Source organism: Ornithorhynchus anatinus, chromosome 15 (assembly GCF_004115215.2).
Source record: "Ornithorhynchus anatinus isolate Pmale09 chromosome 15, mOrnAna1.pri.v4, whole genome shotgun sequence".
Classification (NCBI taxonomy): domain Eukaryota; kingdom Metazoa; phylum Chordata; class Mammalia; order Monotremata; family Ornithorhynchidae; genus Ornithorhynchus; species Ornithorhynchus anatinus.
The window spans coordinates 13,623,301-13,643,601 of NC_041742.1; the positions used below are offsets into that span (position 1 = coordinate 13,623,301).

At 44.3% G+C, this 20,301-nt stretch overlaps 1 long non-coding RNA gene across 1 annotated transcript in view; it reads right to left on the bottom strand.

Annotated features, from left to right (window-relative positions):
• Positions 1–459: 459 nt before the first annotated feature.
• Positions 460–20,301, bottom strand: part of LOC114816924 — a 29,453-nt gene continuing 9,611 nt past the window's right edge. The window contains exon 2 of the long non-coding RNA XR_003764734.2: positions 460–644. This is a non-coding gene — a long non-coding RNA (uncharacterized LOC114816924). The remainder of the gene's footprint in view (positions 645–20,301) is intronic.

Below are 20,301 nucleotides of genomic sequence, written 5' to 3' on the forward strand. Positions count from 1 at the left end.
GAAATTAAGACTGAGAACCCTAATGAGAGACGGGATTGGGTCCCACCAGTTTGCCCCCAGTATTCCCCCCGCACAGTGCTTAAGTACAGTACGTGGCATATAGTAAGCACTTAATCCACAATAAACCAACACCATAAAAAAAAGCTAGACCCATCTCATGACATTTCTATGTTGTCTCCGATTTTTTGGTTCTTCCCATCAGAACCGATTCTTGCCTAATAGTTTGATTTCTTTTCTCCGCATCCCTACTTCACACCAGATCCCTCAATTGCACAACTCTCCAAGGCTCCTAATAAGGAAGGTACCAGTAAGTGGCTGCAGCAACCCTAGATTTGAGTCCATAGTGGGATTTCATACTCTAGTGGAAGAAGGTTTGAATGATCGTTTTCAGTGTAAACTTTAAGGGACTAGCCGCACTGTGAACATTAAGTGGAAAGACAAATCGATGAGATACTAGGCTTCTCTCTAAGATATATTTGCATTTCTTGTTCTCAAAATGGACAGAGTGAGTGAGCATATCTAAATGGAGACAATCTCGTTCCCACATTTGGAAATGGAGACGTGTTTTCAACCGTTCGTCGAGGACGATGAATATCTTCCGTACCGATGCAAGTGTCACTTATAAGCTGGAAATTAGTGAAATCCTTGAATGAAGAAAAATAATTCATTACACTGGCAGGAAACATCTACTCATGGGGATTTTAAAGAATAAATGGATCTCAAAATGCGTTCTTCATTCGAGTGCATTTTCTCACTAAATGAGATGGCCATTTGATTTCATTTTCCTCCTAGAGCTTTAAAACCAAAAAGAAAAATAAAATCACAAGTGGAGCAATTTTTCTATTTAATCATATTGTTCTAGCAGGTGTATAAATGAAGCTCAATAAAAGATTGTGATTTCCTGGCTAAATCCCTTAGCAAGTCTTCCCCCTCCGATGCCATTCTGCTCCAATCCATTCAACTGTACAGGCCCCACAAGAGGAACATCAGAGTTTTACACGTTTGGGCAAGTATTTTTTTTGTGAAACGCTCACTGGGTGCTAGGCACTGTACTAAGCGCTGGAATAGATACAATCCCATCGCGTTGGACACAGTCCCCTGACCCACATGGGCCCACAGTCTTAATCCCCATTTTCCAGATGAGGGAACGGAGACCCACAGAAGTGAAATGACTCATCCAAGGTCACACGGTAGACAAGTGGCAGAGCCAGGATTAAAACGCAGGTACTTCTGACTCCCAGGTCGGTGCTCTCTCCACTAGGCCACGCTGCTTCTCTGTTTCAGTGAGGGGATCGGTGCCCTTCAGTCTTTCTGAACACTCCCAATCTCCTGGCTCCCCAAAGGGCCACCCAGGTGAAAGCCAATGTTGAGGGGGGGCCTGGACAGGTGACAGGTCAACCACGTGGGAGGGATAGGCGACCCCTCACCGCTCTCTTCGGTCACGCTTAATCGCGGGGGTGGGATCGCGCCAGGGAGACTCGCTCCCTTTATTCATCCCCCTTCCCAGACCCAAACCACTTATAAATTATATTCATGTCTGTCTCCCCGTCTGGACTCTTAGCTCCCTGTGGGCAGGGAATGTGTCCGCTTCTTGTTATAGTGTACTCTTCCAAACACTTATTACTGTACTTTGCACACAGTAAGCACTCAATAAAGACGAATGAACGAAACGGGGACGCCATCTCTGAACAAGACCAGCATCTCTACCCAAAGGCTTCTATCTACCTCAGCACTTAGAACAGTGCTTGGCCCATAGTAAGCGCTTAGCAAACACCATTGTAATTATTATTATTATTGTGCCACGGACCTCGGAGGAGACAAAAAGGCTTCTGCTTGTTGCAGTCTACAAAGCAGAGGCATTATTGGAAAACAGGTGGGAGCCCCAAATTCTCATTATCTCGTCCACCAACCAACCAGTCGTCAATAAAAACAGGCATGTATTTCCAGCTTTCCTGTGAAGCGCATGCATGGCTGGACCACTACCGGCTGATAGGGGAATGAGTGGGAACAAGTCTGTGGTCCAACGAGCATTGATGAAGGATCCACGTTTTCTCTGCCTGGCATAGCTTACAACATATTTGGAGCTTGTAAGATATATTTCTCTTTACCTGTCATATAAAAGCCAATATAATGGACCTGTAAGGGCCAACCCTGTAACTTGAACATGTCCTAACAAATTTGCATCCTTGTTTAAAGAAAACTGCATTCAATGTGGCAATCTTTATACTGAATTTCAAAACCCCAGCTACTTGACAAAATTGAGACATTAATCCGGGAAGGGGTTTCGTTAAACAGAGGTGACACCAAACGATATTTCACACCATGGAAAACCCGATAAGCGACATTTATCAGAACCCGTAGGATTTATTTCATATGCACTGCTCTGTTCACCTAGCAAAACAATGAAGAGCTTTACTTACTGGTAATGAATATTGACCTCCAAATGAAATTAATATCTGACCAATTCATCCAACCAAAAATGCCCCTATGCAATTCAAACAAAAATATTTGCAGTTTTTATCGCTTTGGTTAACTAGCCCTAAAGCTGACTACTTTATGTGAACATTAGGCTGACATGAGTCAATGCCACAGAGATATTTCCTTCAAAACAATGAGCCTTTGGTTTCCCACTACCTCCGGGAGAGTTGCAAAGATTCATTCTTGTTAAAAGAGAACCGGAACTAATAACAAGACAATCTGAAGGTAGGACCAGATGAAACATATAACATGACTGTGGAATACTTCAGCCATCATCAGTAAATAGGAAATACAATTGGAATGCTAATTCTTTTCCTCTCTATAGTACTTCAACAGTCTTGATGCAAAATCAACCCCAGTTAAATCCTTTGAATTGGAACATTTAAAAAAAGGTACCTTAGAGATTTGCCCGACAAAGGAATGTTACAGAGAGTCTTGTCAATCATGAAAATAAGATCCTTAATAATATATTCATAGTTTGAGAGCATGGCTTAAGATGACCCACTGAGAAACTTGCTCAACAAAAGCATAAAAATCATGGTATTTGCTAAACCCATTCTATGTCATAAGCACTGTACTAAGTGCTTGGGTACATTCAAAATGATCAGATAACAATAATAATAATGCTGGCATTTGTTAAGCCCTTACTATGTGCAGAACACTGTTCTAAGTGCTGGGGTAGATACAGGGTAATCAGGTTGTCCCCACGTGAGGCTCACAGTTAATCCCCATTTTACAGATGAGTGAACTGAGTCACAGAAAAGTTAAGTGACTTGCGCACAGTCACACAGCTGACAAATGGCAGAGCTGGGATATGGGGCTGCTCACAGTCTAAGTAGGAGGGAGAACAGGTCTGTGTGTGCATTAGCACTCATACATGCATGCGTGTATACGTGTGCACATACACACACAAACACACAGACACACACAGAGCAACCAGCCCTCCCCCACGAAATCTCACTCCCTCCTAGGGACACCCTTTCCTCTCAAATTCCTCCACTGACCTGGAAGAAACAGAAGCCACCGAACAATTTAGGGGTCCAGAATGGCGGTGCATGAATTTGGAGAACGTTAACCCGTTCAGGAAGCTGGCTCTGAAAAGGAACACCTTCTGGAAAACCTCATCAGCTTCTCTTCCAAGGAAGATTCACCACTGCAATTCATTCTTTCCAAGTCTCCATTTGCAAAGTAGTATGGAGTAGTTGGCTTCCATGGCTTTGGGATGAGGAAATGAACGTTCATTTTTTTCACACCACTCTTAAAAAGACATTCATCTTCTCCCTCTCTATATAGTTTTCAGCACAGACGTGATTCTTTCAGATGTTTAAACATTGTCTTTTTAACAGGTGAAGTGGCAGTCATTCTGGGAGCCAAATGCCACAAATCTCTGCCTGGCATATCTTTGGTTAGACATTCTTTTAGTTTATGTAAAGTGTCAATCATAACTGTTCTGTTTTGCCGGTTTCACGAACACCAAAACGCCACTCCAAGTCCATGAATGGATTTACCCAAGATTCGCACTGGGTGGTAGTTTCTCTGTCACTTTTGGCAAAAAGCCTGGACTTCTTTTCTCTTCCTCATCATTTATTGGTTCATCACAGGGCCACATGGTGTCAGGAACTCTGCTAACATTCCCAACCAATTTATCCCTGTCCTGTACATTTTGCGATAAGGGAAGCTATCTAAGAAGACATTAAATACAAGGACGAAAACACCCACACTCCCTCCAAACTTGACCGTGAGCCCCTTGTGGGACAGGGACTGTGTCCGATCATATTACGTTAACTCTGAGAACTCTCTGCACACGACAAGGAGAGAGTCGGTGAGGCTTATGCAATACAATCAAAATCATTATCATTATTACCTTTATTACTGAAGTAGAAGGAATGTTCTGTCCCGAGCTATGCAGGAAATCAAATGCAGAGATTTCACCCTTTCCGTCCATTTGATACATCGTTCCGAGCTACCCGATCGGATGAAGAGGATTAGGAAATAGCGCGGGTCGTAAACAGAAGAGGATTGGGCAGAAATGGACCGGATCAATGGTAATGGAGTTAAAGGGTATCAGTGCTAATGGCCGTAATGTGTTCGGAGAAGAAAAATAGAGGAGACAGAAAAAGGTGGGTGGCTTGCATTATCCTACAATGGGTAGCATCACACAGGTGAGGGAGAAATGGAAAAATCAAATGAATGGCTGAAGCGCACTTTGACTCTGAGAACGATGCCATACAAAACCATGTGGGGAAAAAATGAGAGTTGAAAATCAGAGAGAAATAAAACAAAGCTAAACTGCTCCCGGAAGACCTGCAGAAGAATTTCTAGTGAAGCAACTCCACTATATCACAACTGTCACCTCGGGGAGGGGGTCTGAGGCCCCTGGAGCCCCAGCCCACCCACCCTGGGAAATAGACTCCAGGAAAATGATGGTGCTCACGTCCAGATAGTGCATTTGTGAGTTTTGACGCCTGGAGTCCGAGGAACCTGACATTCAATGGTATTGAGCGTTCACTGTGTGCAGAACACTGTCCTGACAGCTTGTACCATACTCGCCTACACCGTCATGTGTTCTGAAGCAGGGCGAGTTCAGGAGCAAATTGATGCTTTATTACTTTAGCTCGGCGGGGTGGGGTGGACGAAATCGGACAAGATCTGCCCACGGAAACAGGCTCGGTGCCAAGAACCGAGGGCTCGAATTTCATGCCCGAAGCTCAACTGTGTCTTCCCAGGCTCCTAGTGACAGTGAGGGCAGCCCCTACACATGTGGCTGAATGACCAACTGAGGTGGATTTAGTGTCGAAAATAATGAAAAGCAGTAAAACATCAAAAGACTTGGCTTGGAGAGAATCTTGTCGTTTTCCTGGCCGTTTCTGGGGCCGCTAGAAATCTTGCTCTGTTTTTCTTAATTGCCTGGGCTAAAAAAACAGAGACTCCAAAAACTGTCAGGGAAGAGTCTAAACCAAGAGAAATGATCGTGGCAGATGGCCAACTGGGAACTGCGAGAGTATGTTGCGTGGCCTGGTATGTAACATCTGAGTTAATGATTTAGTTGAAGAAGTAATATTATATGACAATGAAATTTGTAGAGGATATTAAATTGGAGATCAAAAACTAGAGATAAAAGCAAATGTAGTGTCACCATGATTAGAAAATAATATTGTTTTTCAAGGGCAAGAAATCTTAGGAAAAGATCTTGGGAAGAGATTGAAAGAGACATGTTTAAAAGACTGGAGGCCTCTACAGTCCAATTTTAAGCAGGCAAAGAAGTGAATTTCTATTTCAAGGTGCAAGGTTTTCATGGACAAGTCTGAGCTATTTCCCTTTATATCCCTAATGATGTGCAATTAAATAATAATGTGTACACCTCATAATAATACCGTAATTTGCAAGGAACTTTTTCCATTGTTATTTTTCCAGAGCACCTCCACTGGAGATGATCTCATTTTATCATCATGACATTCCTGGGGGGCAAGTAAGCTATCCCCATTTTACAGACGAAGAAAAGGAAGACCCAGAGAGTTTAACTGTCCTATCCCAAGGTCACACTAATAGCCAACCAAGACAAACAGCATAAAATTTCAACAAGATTTGCTTTGCTTCTGCCCACTGAGACCCACAAAAATGTCCTCCTCTGTGAAGCCATTAATATATCCAAAGACGCCATACAATGGGAATGTGGTGCTATCGACTCTTATTGCGTTAAAAAAAATGGATTCATTTTTGATAGGCATTTTAGCAAACCTCCTTCCTTGACCATGAATAGTCACACTTCCCTCTCTCCCTCCCCACTGCAAACTATTGTGATGCTTCCTGCTTTCCCCATTTCCCTTTGGCTTCATAACTTGCACTGTGACAGAAAGGTCACTGCAGGGAAAAACAGAATCATCCAGTAAGAAAACCTAGGACTATAGACTCTTTTTTTTTTTTTGGTTATGATACTCACTAAGGGCTTTGTCCCAACCACGGTACTAAGCACTTGGGCAGACAGAAGATGATCAGCACCCACATTGGGCTCACAGTCTAAGTAGGAGGGGGAACAGGAACTAAATCCCTATTTTGCAGGTGAGGAAACTGAGCCACAGAGAGGTTAAGTGACTTCTCCAGCATTACAAAGTAGGCAACTGGTGGAACAGGGATTAGATCTCAGGTCCTCTGGCTCCTAGGCCCGTTCTCTATCCACTAGGCCATGCTGATTCTCACTCATTAATTAATGACGGCATTTGTTAAACGCTAACTATGTGCCAAGCACTGTGCTAGGTGCAGGGGTAGATACAAGGTAATCAGGTCTCACATGCTTCATCCCATTTTACAGATGAGGTAACTGAAGCACAGAGCAGTTAAGTGACTTGCCCAAAGTCACACAGCTGACAAGTGGCAGAAGCGAGATAGACCACCTTGTCCCTAGTGCAGCCTTTAATCCTGGGCATACTTGGTCACTGCTGGCCTCAAGGTTCACAGCTGGAAAATGGACAATGGAAAATGGGTTCTAATCCCACTGGTCCACTATGTGACCTTGGGCGAGTCACTTCACTTCTCTTTGTTTCAGTTCCCTCAGCGGTAAAATGGGGATAAAAACTGAGAGCCCCATATGGGGCAGAAACTGATTTCCAACCTGATTAACCTGAATCTTCCCCAGCGCTTATTTTAGTGCCTGGAACTTGGCGCTTCAGTTTTTATTATTACTATTATCATCGATTGTCGTCAAGTCATTTCCGATTCATAGCGACTCTAGGGATATAGGGATATATTTTCTCCAAAAACTCTAACGGCTCTTCTGTTATCGTTGTTATGGTTTCTACCCATCTAGCTGCTGGTCTGCTCTTTCCATGTTTTCCCTGGACTTCTCCTAGCATTTAGCGTCTTCTCCAGAGAATTGATCCTCTTCTCCCATGAATCAACGTCTTACTGTGGCAGGAGAGTTCCCGTTTATCAGTGGAGCTTAGATCTGTGCCACTGAGGGATACTCTCTCGCTAGGATTATCCATAATGGGAAGGCCTAAGTGGAAGTGTCAGAGTTGATTCATCTGTGCTGGGCAGCAGTGGCGTGGGAAAGAGTCAAAGGCAGGTGATCAAGTGATCAAAATGTGGATCAAAAACAACGGCAGACTCAAGGTTTCACTGCATGGAAGGCGACAGTGATAAACCACTTCCGCATTTTTACCAAGAAAACTCTACGGTTACACATACCAGAATAATTATTATAGGTGACATCCTAGCCATCAGTGGTAGAGAATGAAATGCTCCAGGAAAGAACTATCATCACACGGGCAAGGGGTGGAAGGCCCTGTGCACCCTCTAGACTGTAAGCCCAGTGTGGGCAGAGATTGTCTCTTTTTAATCCTCAATTATTCTTTCCAGGCGCGTAGTAGAGTGTTCTGCATACAGTAGGCGCTCAATAAATACAACTGAATAAATGAATGCACAGGGCATCAGTCTCAACGGCATGTGGACCCATTCAGAAAAGTCTCTCCTTTACCCTAATAGCTGGGCAGGGACAAGACACTGCTCCCCAGAGGCCATTAAATCTGGAAAGTGAAGGACATTCCAGATCCACTCTGAGCTACAAATATCGCTTAGCAGGCATCACTTGCAGATCCTGACACGGAAAGGCAAACAGATGGTCCCTTTCGCATGGGAGAACTCCTTGAGGCTTCTCCTACACATGTATCTCTTCCAAGTTGCAGCTCCAAGCCTACCTCCTCCAGAAAGTTTTCCCAAATTAACACCTGACAACGTTCAAGTGAAATCCTTCCCTTCAGATAAGACTCAGATTGCAAGGTAAGATTAGATAGGAAAGAAACCTAAACCAAATCATCTCAAAATGAAGTCAGCAACTACCCGAAGCTCATGAGCAAAGCTAAAAAACCAGGTGAAGCAGTTTACAGTCAAGAGTTCCACTCCAAAGTATCTGGGCACTGTACTAAGTGTTGGAGTGGATACGAGTAAATCAAGTTGGACACAGTCCCGACCCACAAGGGGCTCACAGTCTCAATCCCCATTTTACAGATGAGGTAATGGAGGCACAGAGAGGCAAAGTGCCTTGACCAAAGTCACATAGCAGACAAGCGGCAGAGCCGGGATTAGAACCCACGACGTTCTAACTCCCAGGCCCGTGCTCTATTCGTTACGCCATGCCGCTTCTCAAGTACCATTATTATAACCTCACGCTGACATAATTCAACCTGTTAATGAACAGTAATTTGCTTGAAAACCAACAGCTCAGAAGTTACATCTCTTGGGCAGGGAGAAAGTTATAGCCCTGCCAGGAAGTGTCCAGGTGGAACAATGTTCCTTCCCTCAGAGAATATCTCACCGGTCAACCATGGGCATGGAGCAGTGTCTGCCCCAGCAGGTCAAGTGACCTAGCCTGCTATAATCCAACTCTCTTCTAATTAACAGATTTCCCAATCTGTATTTCTCTAGTGAGTAGCTTATACAATTTTTTGACGAATTGAGCTTTTCATTTGGAGGGTCTGAGGGACTGGCAAAAAGGCTTTTACTTTAAGGAGCATAAGCCATTCAACTCCAAATTAGCCCAACGAGGAGTTTATTTCTTCCCTAATTGCTTTCTGGAGAGATTTTCTGCTCTAAATCAGAAACACATAGAAAAAAAAACAAAAAACACGTCGATTGGTAAAAAGCAAATCCATTTACAGACTGATAAACTACCTTTCCGTGTCTAATAGCTACAAGCACGGAAAAAAATGCACTCGAGATTATAAGTACCAGTGATGAGCCTCAAGATGGAGTATTAATACCAAAGATTACATCAAAACAGGCGATCTCTCAGACTTTCAATTCTGATGAACCATCCTGGCACTAAATCGTACTTAATCCAGTTTGCACCCAACTCTTCATAGAGCGAGAGCGAAATAAGTGCCTCCGCCTCAACTTTCATCCGTAACCCAAGAGTGGACACAGTTCTGTCAGAGCTCGCTGGACTCAGCCCTTCTCCGGTGCCCAGGGAAGGGTCACGACTACCACGACTTGCCAGCGGTCTCTGAGGCAGCACCCGGAATTGGTTGGAACTGAATGGGACCCGTCCGTTCGGGAAGTCTGAACTCTCTCCGCTCCTCCCGTCTGCCCTCGGAGAAGGCCTGGGTGAGGTGGCTTTGCGTGTGTGCATGGTTTTTCGGATAGATGACGGGCCTGGGAGTCAGAAGGACCTCGGTTCTAATCTCAGATGCTCCACTTGACTGGCTGAGTGACCTTGGGCATATCATTTTGCTTCTCTGTGCCTCAGAAAACTAATTAAGATTAAAACTGTGAACCCTATGTGGGACAGGGATCTGAATATCTTATATCCACCCCATGACTTACTACAGTGCCTGGGACGTAATAAGTGCTTAAATACCCAACCATACGCCCGCTACGATAAAGTCAAGGGGTTTGAGCTTTCTGGAAAACATGTTCCACACCACCTGCAGCCCAGAATTACCTAGATAAGCCATGTGAGGTGGCGGCATCAGGATTCGTTCTATTTCCCAAGGGCTTAATACAGTGATCTGAACACAGTAAACGCTCCATAAATATGACTGATTCTTCCTCCTGCAGGAAAAACAGGCTCAGACCCCTGGGGGAAGGCTCACTACCCATATCCTCTTCAAAGGGGAGAATCAAGCTCAGCAACAAGTAGTTGGTGAACAATGACTTGAACAATAAAAATCAGAACCTAAATGACCCAGAGTATTTATCCAAATTGCAGTTTATTCCCCACTCGATTCTAACAGGTTCACTAAGTGAAATTATCCTCTTTCTTCAATCAATTTTCACAGTCCAGTTTTTTTTCCCCCTTTTAAAGGGAAATGGAACTGAGTCCAAAGGACATATATGTGACTCGAGGGCAGGAGAGGAACAGGGACACCAGCACACCAAAAGATAAAAATAATATATGCATTTCATTAACTGGCATTGTTCTCCAAAAATATATTCTAGAAAAGAGCAGAGAAAATTACCGTAGGAAAAGAAATGACCTACATCTACTTGCAAACCGCGAAAAATCGCAGACTTTTCACGGTATTGAAACATGGAGCTTAATTAGAAAAGCACAACAGGGAGGGCAAGGTGTGAGTCAGCCTAATTTAGGTATGACTTAGAAGTGTAAATCAGGATGGCTTGTAAAACGTCCATGTAATAGCCCAAACCCACACAGCAGGGCTAAAAATTCCTTGGGTTTCAAGGAACGTTTAGGAAGAATACATCTCAACTCAGGACACAACCTCTCTTCCTTCCAGTCAGAGTGGAGATAAGGTCAGATTGCTTACTCCCCTGGGGTTGTCCCAGCTGAGCTTTTGGGATACAAGACATAGCAGTCTGGGGAGAGAGAGCTGGGGGGGCAGGCCTTATGGGAAAATTCTCATTTTCTACCCTCCCCATCCCCTCTCTCACCCACAGACTCCCAAATCGAAAACTATCACCTCAAATGGCTCATCTCCAGGATTCCTTCCCCTACAATCCCTGTCATTACCTACTCAGCACCAAGTAGACCCCCTTCCAAGGAGGTGAAAACTTACCCTGAGAAATCAACTAATCCTATTTTTTGAGCACTTTGTGTGCAGAGTGCGGTGCTAAGTCCTTGGGAGAGCACCATTTAGAAGAATTGGTAAACACATTCACTCCCCACCATGAGCTAATAAGTCTGAGACACAGTGCTTACAGTTTAATGGGCTGAAAAAGAGGAAATGAATCCCGATAAACCTCTTGGTGAAGGGTCAGGGGTGGTGTCTTCATTGTTTCATTAGATATCTATAATTTTTGTTAAATCCAGCACGCAATAGTGTTCACTGATCATCTACTCTGTGTAGAGCACTGTACTAAGCACCTCAGAAAAAACAAAAGATTTGAGACACTATTTCTGGCCTCAAGGAGCTCCTGCTATAATGGGGCAGAGAGACACAAAATAATTGCATATCATCTCAGTGAAGGGAGGCAATCCTCTTTTTGTAAATAAACTGTGTAATCAACTGTCAGATAGAATTCCTTGCACACCAACTAGTTCTAAGGGATTGTTGGTGAGGATATTGAGAACAAGAGTTATTTCAAGAATGTCAGGGGAAAACTGGGAACAACTCTGAGCCTGCGATATCTAGTGATTATAGGACTTGTGAATTAACTTTGTAATCAACTACCTGATAAAACTCCTTGCACACCAACTAGTTCTAAGGGATTGTTGGTGAGGATGACAAGAACAAGAGCTATTTAAAGATCAGGTGAAAACTGGGAACAATTATCAACCTGTGATATATAATAATAATTATTCGTTCAATAGTATTTACTGAGTACTTACTATGTGCAGAGCACTGTACTAAGTGCTTGGAACGTACAATTCAGCAACAGATAGAGACGATCCCTGCCCAATGACAGGCTTACAGTCTAATTGGACTGTATAGCACTTGAGTGCTTACTATGTGCCAAGGACTGTTCTAAGCATTGGGATAGACACAGATATATCAGGTCTGGACACAGTCCCTGTCCCACATGGGGCTCAGTCTTAATCCCTATTTTACAGTTGAGGGAACTGAGGCAAAGAGAAGTGAACCGACTTGCCCAAAGTCACATAGCAGACAAGTGGCAGAGCCAAGATTAGAAAACAGGTCCTGTTGACTCCCAGGCCCGTGCTCTATCCACTAAGCCACCCTGCTTCCCAGCCGTGGCCATCAGCTCGGGAGCTCCAATGAAAGGGTCTGTTTTAGCACGAGAGGGAGGTCGGGCCTGTGTCAACAGGGTGGGTGGGCCTCCCCACCCAGACTTCAGGAAAGGAAAGGTTTGTGCCTGGCCTCCTATCGAAGGAATCTGCAATGGATTCTTTGCAGTTCTGCAGGATACCTCCCCATGGATTGCATTCTCTCCCTGCAGTTAAGCAACACAGCCTGTATTGGAAAGAGCCCAGGTCTGAGAGTCAGAAGGACCTGGGTTCTAAGCCCAACTCGGCCACTTGTCTACCACGTGACCTCAGACAAGTAACTTCACTTCTCTGGGCCTCAGTTACCTCTTCTGCAAAATAGGGATGAGGACTGTGAGCCCTATGTGCAACAGGGACTGCGTCCAGCCTAATTATGTTGTATCTATCTCTGCATTTAGAACAGAGCTGGGCACTCAGTAAATGCTTTTATCAATCACTATTATGAGGCTCTCATCTACGGCTATGGATAAAAGTTTCTGGGCAGAAACTAAAGGCCAAATGGAGAAAGATAGTTTTACAAGTTATCCCAGCAGGCAAATCAGAGGGAAGATAAACATAGCAATCTTTCTGCAGATAACAGCTAGAACAATAGCCAGGTGCAGACAGGTCAGGGCAACACACAGGAGAATTTGCTTGACAGCCAAGACAGTAGATAGTACATCCTGTCTGCTCAATTATTTATAAGGAATCAAATAAATCACAATTCTTAATGAAGATACGCTGTTAAAGCTAGAACGTTTAGCTTTTGCTTTAAAATATTTAAAATTCAGAACCTACAGCAAGATCTCCTGCTATCCACCATCAATAATTACCATGGTCCTATAACACCATACTAACCTACTGCAGGACCTGAGTACTCTATTTAAACATGGGCTTCAAATGACAGCCTATTTAATATGCCCTCTATATTAATTCCCCCCTTCAGCTCCCCTCAGCTAAGCCCCCTTTCCCCCCTTTTCCCTCTGCTCCTCCCCCCGTCCTTTGCCCTCCCCTCAGCACTGTGCTCATTTGTATATATTTTTATTACCCTATTTATTTTGTCAATGAAGTGTACATCCCCTCGATTCTATTTATTGCGATTAAGTTGTCTTGTTTTTGTCCGTCTATCTCCCCCGATTAGAGTGTAAGCCCGTCAATGGGCAGGGATTGTCTCTGTTGCCGAATTGTACATTCCAAGCACTTAGTACAGTGCTCTGCACATAGTAAGCACTCAATAAATACTACTGAATGAATTCTATAGTTTAACACGCAGGGTAAAGCTTACTAAAAAAAAAAAAAAAAACAAAAGAGAAAACACTTGAGAGCTGTCTTTTCTCCAATCTGTTCCATAGCTTTTGGCAATTAAGCTGACCACAAAAATGTTTGCTGACAAACTCTCTTCACTTGCGATGGGGGGTGAGAGGGATGTGGTCAGGGACAGAAGGCGTGTGGGATGGAGTCTGATCCCGACATCTCAAGACCCCAAACTTTGCAGGGTGACCATGAAGCTCGCCCACCCTTGCAAGTGAGTGTGAGCAGGGGGGTCCGGCCGGCCATACAGTTGCCGTCTAGCAAAGTAGCGTGGCCTGATGGATAGAGCCTGGGAGTCAGAAGGACCTGGGTTCTAATCCCCGTTTGGCCACTTGTCTGCTGGGTGACCTTGAGCAAGTTGCTTCAATTCTCTCGTCCTCAGTTATCTCGTCTGTAAAATGGGGGTTAAGACAGAGCCCAGTGTGGGGCAAGGCCTGTGTGAAATCCGATTAGCTTGTATCTATCCCACTTCGTAGAACATTGTTTGACACGTAATAAGTGCCTAACAAAATTCCATCATCATTATTACTATTGTTAGTCTATTAATAGTTTTTAGCTCAGCCTTACCTTTTACCGTTTTCAAGGGAATCTTCAAGATAATGGGGCTGAGAAGTAATCCCACAGTGAACAGCTTTTTCTCTCATGAAAGCTCAAACCAACTAGCCCATTAATGCTTTCATTCCACAGGACTGAGACCTGGAAAATGTTTGTTCGCTCTGCACACTCCACAGTCACTTCCTTTCAGTAGAAGAGAAAAACAAACCTTGAGAAATCAATAGACCTTACCGAACATATCAAAAGTGGCTGAATTGAGGGCAAATAAAAAGCACACGGATCATCCATAATACATCGGCTTTCTGCGGGGAAGGGGTGACAGCGGGCCAGTGGGAGAAGGATCAGAATTCTCTAGTTGCAAACCCAGCATCTCAAGATGAAAAGCAAAATGAACCTTTTCAATCAATAGACTAAGAATAAGCAATAGTCATATAGGCACATTTTCCCCAGAACATTTTCCCTTTCTATGCCACCTCGATGTAAAACCTGCAGTTAGAGAGCTCTGAAACCCGCTATTATTTCTCTTTCAGGAAGACCTGCTAAAATCCACAGAGCCGCCCCCGCCCCAATCAGATCAAATTTCCCATTATTTCGGTCAGGAGAGGCATCAGTACACCCCGAAGTATAATCCTGTCCCATGCCATACCGGCCCACAACACTGACGTAACATTCCGAGTAGACAGATTTCACCTCAGGTTATCCAAGAGGAGTTGAGTAAGTGGACAGATGCCCCTTATCCCGGAGGTTCAACTGCTAGCCAGTCACATGCTGCTTAAAAGCAGCATGGTGTAGTGGATAGAGCAGGAGCCTGGAAGTATCTTGAATGTCATGGGTTCTAATCCCAGCTCCACCAATTTAGCAACTGTGTGACTTTGGGCTAGTCACTCAACTTCTCTGTGCCTCAGTTAACTCATCTGTAAAATGGGGATTAAGTCTGCGAGCCCCAGGTGGGACAACCTAATTACCTAGTATCTACCCCAGTGCCTACAACAGTGCTTCACACATAGTAAGCACTTAACAAATACCATTATTATCATTCCCTTTTCTTCCTCCAAGAGAGTGGTCCCCATGTGGGACCCGATTACCTTGTATATACTCCAATGCTTGGCACATAGTGCTAAATACCACAATTATTATTTAATTTAGGCAGCCAAAGAACTAGCTGTCACTCTGACTCGCCCTACGTTCATATTTTGTCTTGATCCCAGACTTGGATTTTTAATTTTGAATTCAAATGAACTTTAAATCCACATGAACAAATAACTTTCCAAATACAAGTGTGACTGAGGTTTTCTCTGATCCACAAAAATAATGGAATGAGAAAGCACATGGTTTGGGTTATCCATCACCCAGAGGGGTGAGTTCTGGGGTCAAAGAGATGACAACAGTTGGAGCGAAAAGAACCAACCAGCCCGAACACTCCGCCACATGCTGTCCCTCCCGCCATCCCAGCTTATCCTAACCCCGCTCTCACTGCTCTCCATTAGCCCGCTTCTCAACATGTAAGGGAACTGGCAGAATTAGGGTTCTGGGGCAGCTGGGCACATCCGTTCCCTGGAGGACTGGGGAAAAGGCCAGCTGTCATTGGCCAGCATGGCTCAGGGGAAAGAGCATGGGTTTAGGAGTCAGAGGTCACGGATTCTAATCCCAGCTCTGCCACCTGTCAGCTGTGTGACTTTGGGCAAGTCACTTAACTTCTCGGTGCCTCAGTTACCTCAACTATAAAATGGGGATTAAGACTCTGAGCCCCACTTGGGACAACCTGATTCCTTTTTATCTACCCCAGTGCTTAGAACAGTGCTCGGCACATAGACAAGAGAAGCAGCGCGGCTCAGTGGAAAGAGCACGGGCTTGGGAATCCGAGGCCATGGGTTCGAATCCCAGCTGTGCCACTCGTTAGCTGTGCGCCTGTCGGCAAGTTACTTCACTTCTCTGTACTTCAGTTCCCTCATCTGTAAAATGGGGATGAAGACTGTGAGCCTCACTTGGGACAACCTGATTACCCTATATCTACCCCAGCGCTTAGAACAGTGCTCCGCACATAGTAAGCACTTAACCAACACCAACATTATTATTATTATTAGTCAGTCACTGCTTGGACCCCAGGGTCAGGTCATCCAGCGCTTAGAACAGTGCCCAGCGCTTACAACAGTGCTCGGCACATAGTAAGCACTTAAATACCAACATTATTATTATTATGTGTCCAGCAGCCATTCATTCCATGATGCACAGAGTCTTGTCGTTCACACACGCTCCAATCCACCCCGACTCCCGCTCACACACAGCAGCAATTGGAAAGCATCTAGGTTTCATTAATAATAATAATTATGGTATTTGTTAAGGGCTTATTATGTGTCAGGCGCTCTTCTAAGCACCACAAATCATCCAATGCCCAGAAACTAATAGCTGGCAGCCCCACAGCACTCATGTACATAGCTTCCCCAAGCGCTTAGTCCAGTGCTCTGCACACACTAAGCGCTCAGTAAGTACAAATGATTGAATGGTGAAACCAGCTTCTGGAGTCATTTTCATAAAAATACGAATGATAAACACATATGAAACCAAAGGAAAATGTCCACTCAAGAGCAATACTTCCAGAAAAAGCAAATAATCAACCGTAGCTTAGATCAAAATTATGAAGAATTAAGGTATCTGTAATTGTTACCAAAGAGGGTATTAAATTTTTTTAAAAAAAAGCGGTCTCCACTTGTGAAATTATTCTGCTTCAGTTCTCAGTATGCAGTTCAGAGGTTCTTAGTTTGATAAAGGTGAAATCTTGTACCCAACCCACTGCATGCTTCTTCAACCTCATCTCATTTTAAGGTAATAGGGTGAAACTTATTTTCTACATGGCTGAATCCATAGATTAAGTGTGGAGTCCTGAAATTAGCAGCAGGCCTTGTCAGCGCTTAATGATTTAAAACATTTAAACCACAACAAAAGAGTGATATTAGGTCCCAAGAAAAGGCAAAAATTCAAACTCAATCAGAAGAAACAATGAACCAATATTACTTGATAGGTGCAGAAGTCCAGCAGGATCATTCTAGGAGACTTCAAGAGGATAAGAATGATTTTTTGGTTTATCTTGGATTCACCACACTCCACCTAAAAATCCAGAGGTGTGTTGTGGGAATCATGATTAATAATTTATAATTCTTTTGAAAGTGGACACTCAGAGCTATTTTCTAAAGTACAGTGGGTTTTCGGTATAGTTTTCTTCCAATCAGACCATTCCTATCTATTTCTACCCCATTAGTGAGCTTATGAATGAAGGAATCTTGCTAAAGTCTAAATTAAGCCCAACCAGCTTTTTAAATTAAAACCTAAATTAAGCACTTATGCCCATACCCATAATTTATTTGTATTAATATCTGCCTCCTCCTCTACACTGTAAGCTCGTTGTGGACAAGGACGTGTCTGTTATATTGTTGTGTGGCACTCTCTCAAGCTCTCAGGAAAGTTCTCTATATACATTAAGCATCTTGCAGACTGCAGTTCCTTCCCTTTGGTCAAAGTGGAAACCTCCCAGAAGAGCTCTGGTCTTCCAAGTTCCCTTTCATTCATTCAATCGTACTTATTGAGCGCTGACTGTGTGCAAAGCACTGTACCAAGTGTTTGGGAGACTATATTATAACCATGGTCACAATCCTGCCCATAACAAGCTCAAAGTTTGGAAGCAGAGGCAGACATTAATATGGATAAATAAATAAATTACAGATATATATAGATAGATATGTTGTGGGGATGGGAGGGTGGATGAGGGAAGGCCAGAGGTAGGATGTGGGTGAAAGCTGGGTAAGGGAGATAGACAAGATGGAGGTACAGTGAGAAGGCTGGCATTACAGGAACCAAGTGTGTGAACTGGGTTATTGTAGGAGAGTAGTGTGGTGAGATAGGAGGGGGCACCGGAATTAAATGCTTTCAAGTCAATGGTGAGGAGTTTTTGTTGGATGCAGAGCTGGATGGGCAACCACTGTCTCCTAACATCTCCTCTGGGCTGGCTGCACCAGCTTCCTCCTGCTCCATTGCTTCTCTGTCCCCTGGCCTCCTCAAAACCCATTTCCACTGTTTCTGGGCCCTCTTGCTCTCTTTCTCCTGTAGAAAGAGAGCCCCCTACTCCATCCATCTCCACTCGCTGCCCAGGCATGGCTCAGGGGCCCAGGTGTGCAGGGACACCTGGGATTTGTGGGCTAGGCCCAACGTGGCACCACAGCTCAGGGATGGGGGAGAAAAGTCACCTGACGTGTTCTCTGCCTCTTGGGGTCTTATCTCCAAGAAGAAAGGCCTCTGGGTGATGAGCTCTGTTGAGGATGCCACTTCGCAAACAACTGCTACAGTGCTCAGGGGCAAGGGTCCTGGAAGCTGGGCTGTTTTTGCTGTCGACAAGGATGCTCTTGAGTCTATAATGGATCCTCCAGGGCATTTCCCCTGCCCTTTCGCACCATCTCAATTCCCACCTGCACCATTGGACTTCAAAAGCAGAAATTATGGTGAGTGCTGCCTCTGGTCCACTCCAGACCCCCTTCCCCACTACACACACAAATGCATAGCCCCTCCAGGGCTAGAAATCATCAGGGGGCCAGAGAAGGAATAAATCTGGGCCCTCAGCCTCCCAGATCTCTCTCCTCAAGCCAGCTTCCGATCATTATTCCACAATGCAATAAAGCTCAGGGCAAGCAGTTATTTCTTCCCCTCTTGGGTACGCCAGGTGTCTCGTCAAAGGCCCTGTTGCTTAGCTACTGAGTAATCAGAAGAGTGTAATGAATCATTTGAAAATCAAATTATCAATAGAGTGCATTATTGCGGTCTGTTATTGGAGCTGTCTTTGGTAGAAATAATACAGTTAAAACTCACACGGTAACATTAACTCCCTGAAAACTTGATTAAACCTGTGAGAGAACAAATTTTAAGACTGCTTTACTGTAAATAAAAGAATCCACAACTACAGTATGAGATCTGCCCAAACTATTCTTGTGAAAGGGCTTCTCCAGAGGATACAAAGTTGACACTTCACCAAATGCTGAATAAAGAGTCCTGTAATTTTATGCCTAGAACACAACTATATGCAAAAAAACCCCAACAAACTCCCTCAGTCCGAGCCTGAATTTTATGTGCTGCTTATCAGCAAAGGTTTCTTCTAGTCCTTCCCAGAATTAGGAGGAGAAAGAGAGTGAGGAGGACAAAGAGAGAGAAGAGGAGGAAGAGAAGGAGAGAGTGAAGAAGAGAAAGAGAGAGAAGAGGAAGAGGAGGAAAAAGACAGGAGAGTCTGAAGAGACCAAGAAAGAGACAAAAGAGGAGGAAGAAGAGACCAAAGAAGAAGAGGAGGAAGAGATCAAAGAAGGAGGAGGTGGAGGAGGAAGAGATCAAAGAAGAGGAGAAGGAAGAGACTGAGGAGGAAGGGATCAGAGGAGGAGGAGAAGCAGGAAGAGACCAAAGAAGGAGGTGGAGAAGGAGGAAGAGATTGAAGAGAAGGAAAGCAGGGAGAGGGGAAGAGGAGGAAGCAGACTCCCAAGCTCATGTTCTATCTACTAGACTATGCTGCTTCCCTTTTTCAGAAGGAAAGTTATCAGATCCACAGGCTTTTTGGCTTTACTGTGACTGTGATGGCCGAAACCTGTACTCTCTAGAATTGCCAATATGAAAGAAAATCTCTTAGAGAGGAGGCACACATACACACAGAACAATGACTAGAAAAATGCCTTTCCATCAGCCCATCAAATCTATTGAGCCCTTAGTGTGCAGAGCACTGAACTAAGGACTTGTGAAAGCATAATATAATAGTCTTCAGACTGGTTTCTTGCCCACAACAAGCTTGCTGTCCAGTGCCTGTCATTCCCAGTGATCTAGAAAGGAAGTTGTGTGTATAGGATGCAACAGTTGAATATGCAGTTAAGTATTTATGTGTGTGTGTTCACACAAGCGCTGAGGATGGTAATAAATGTAATTGCTAAGCATGGCTAGCGGGTTGACAGGACTTACAGAAGAAGCGTGGCTCAGTGGAAAGAGCACAGGCTTGAGAGTCAGAGGTCATGGGGTCGAATCCCCCCTCTGCCACTTCTCAGCTGCGTGACTGTGGGCAACTCAACTTCTCTGTGTCTCAGTTACCTCATCTGTAATATGGAGATTAAGACTGTGAGCCTCACATGGGACAACCTGATTACCCTGTATCTACCCCAGGGCTTGGAACAGTGATCTACATATAATAAGCGCTTAACTACCAACATTATTATTATTATTACTGCCCGTTGGGGCAGGAAGTGGAGAAAGGCTCCTGGAGGAGGTGGGATTGTAGGAGAGTT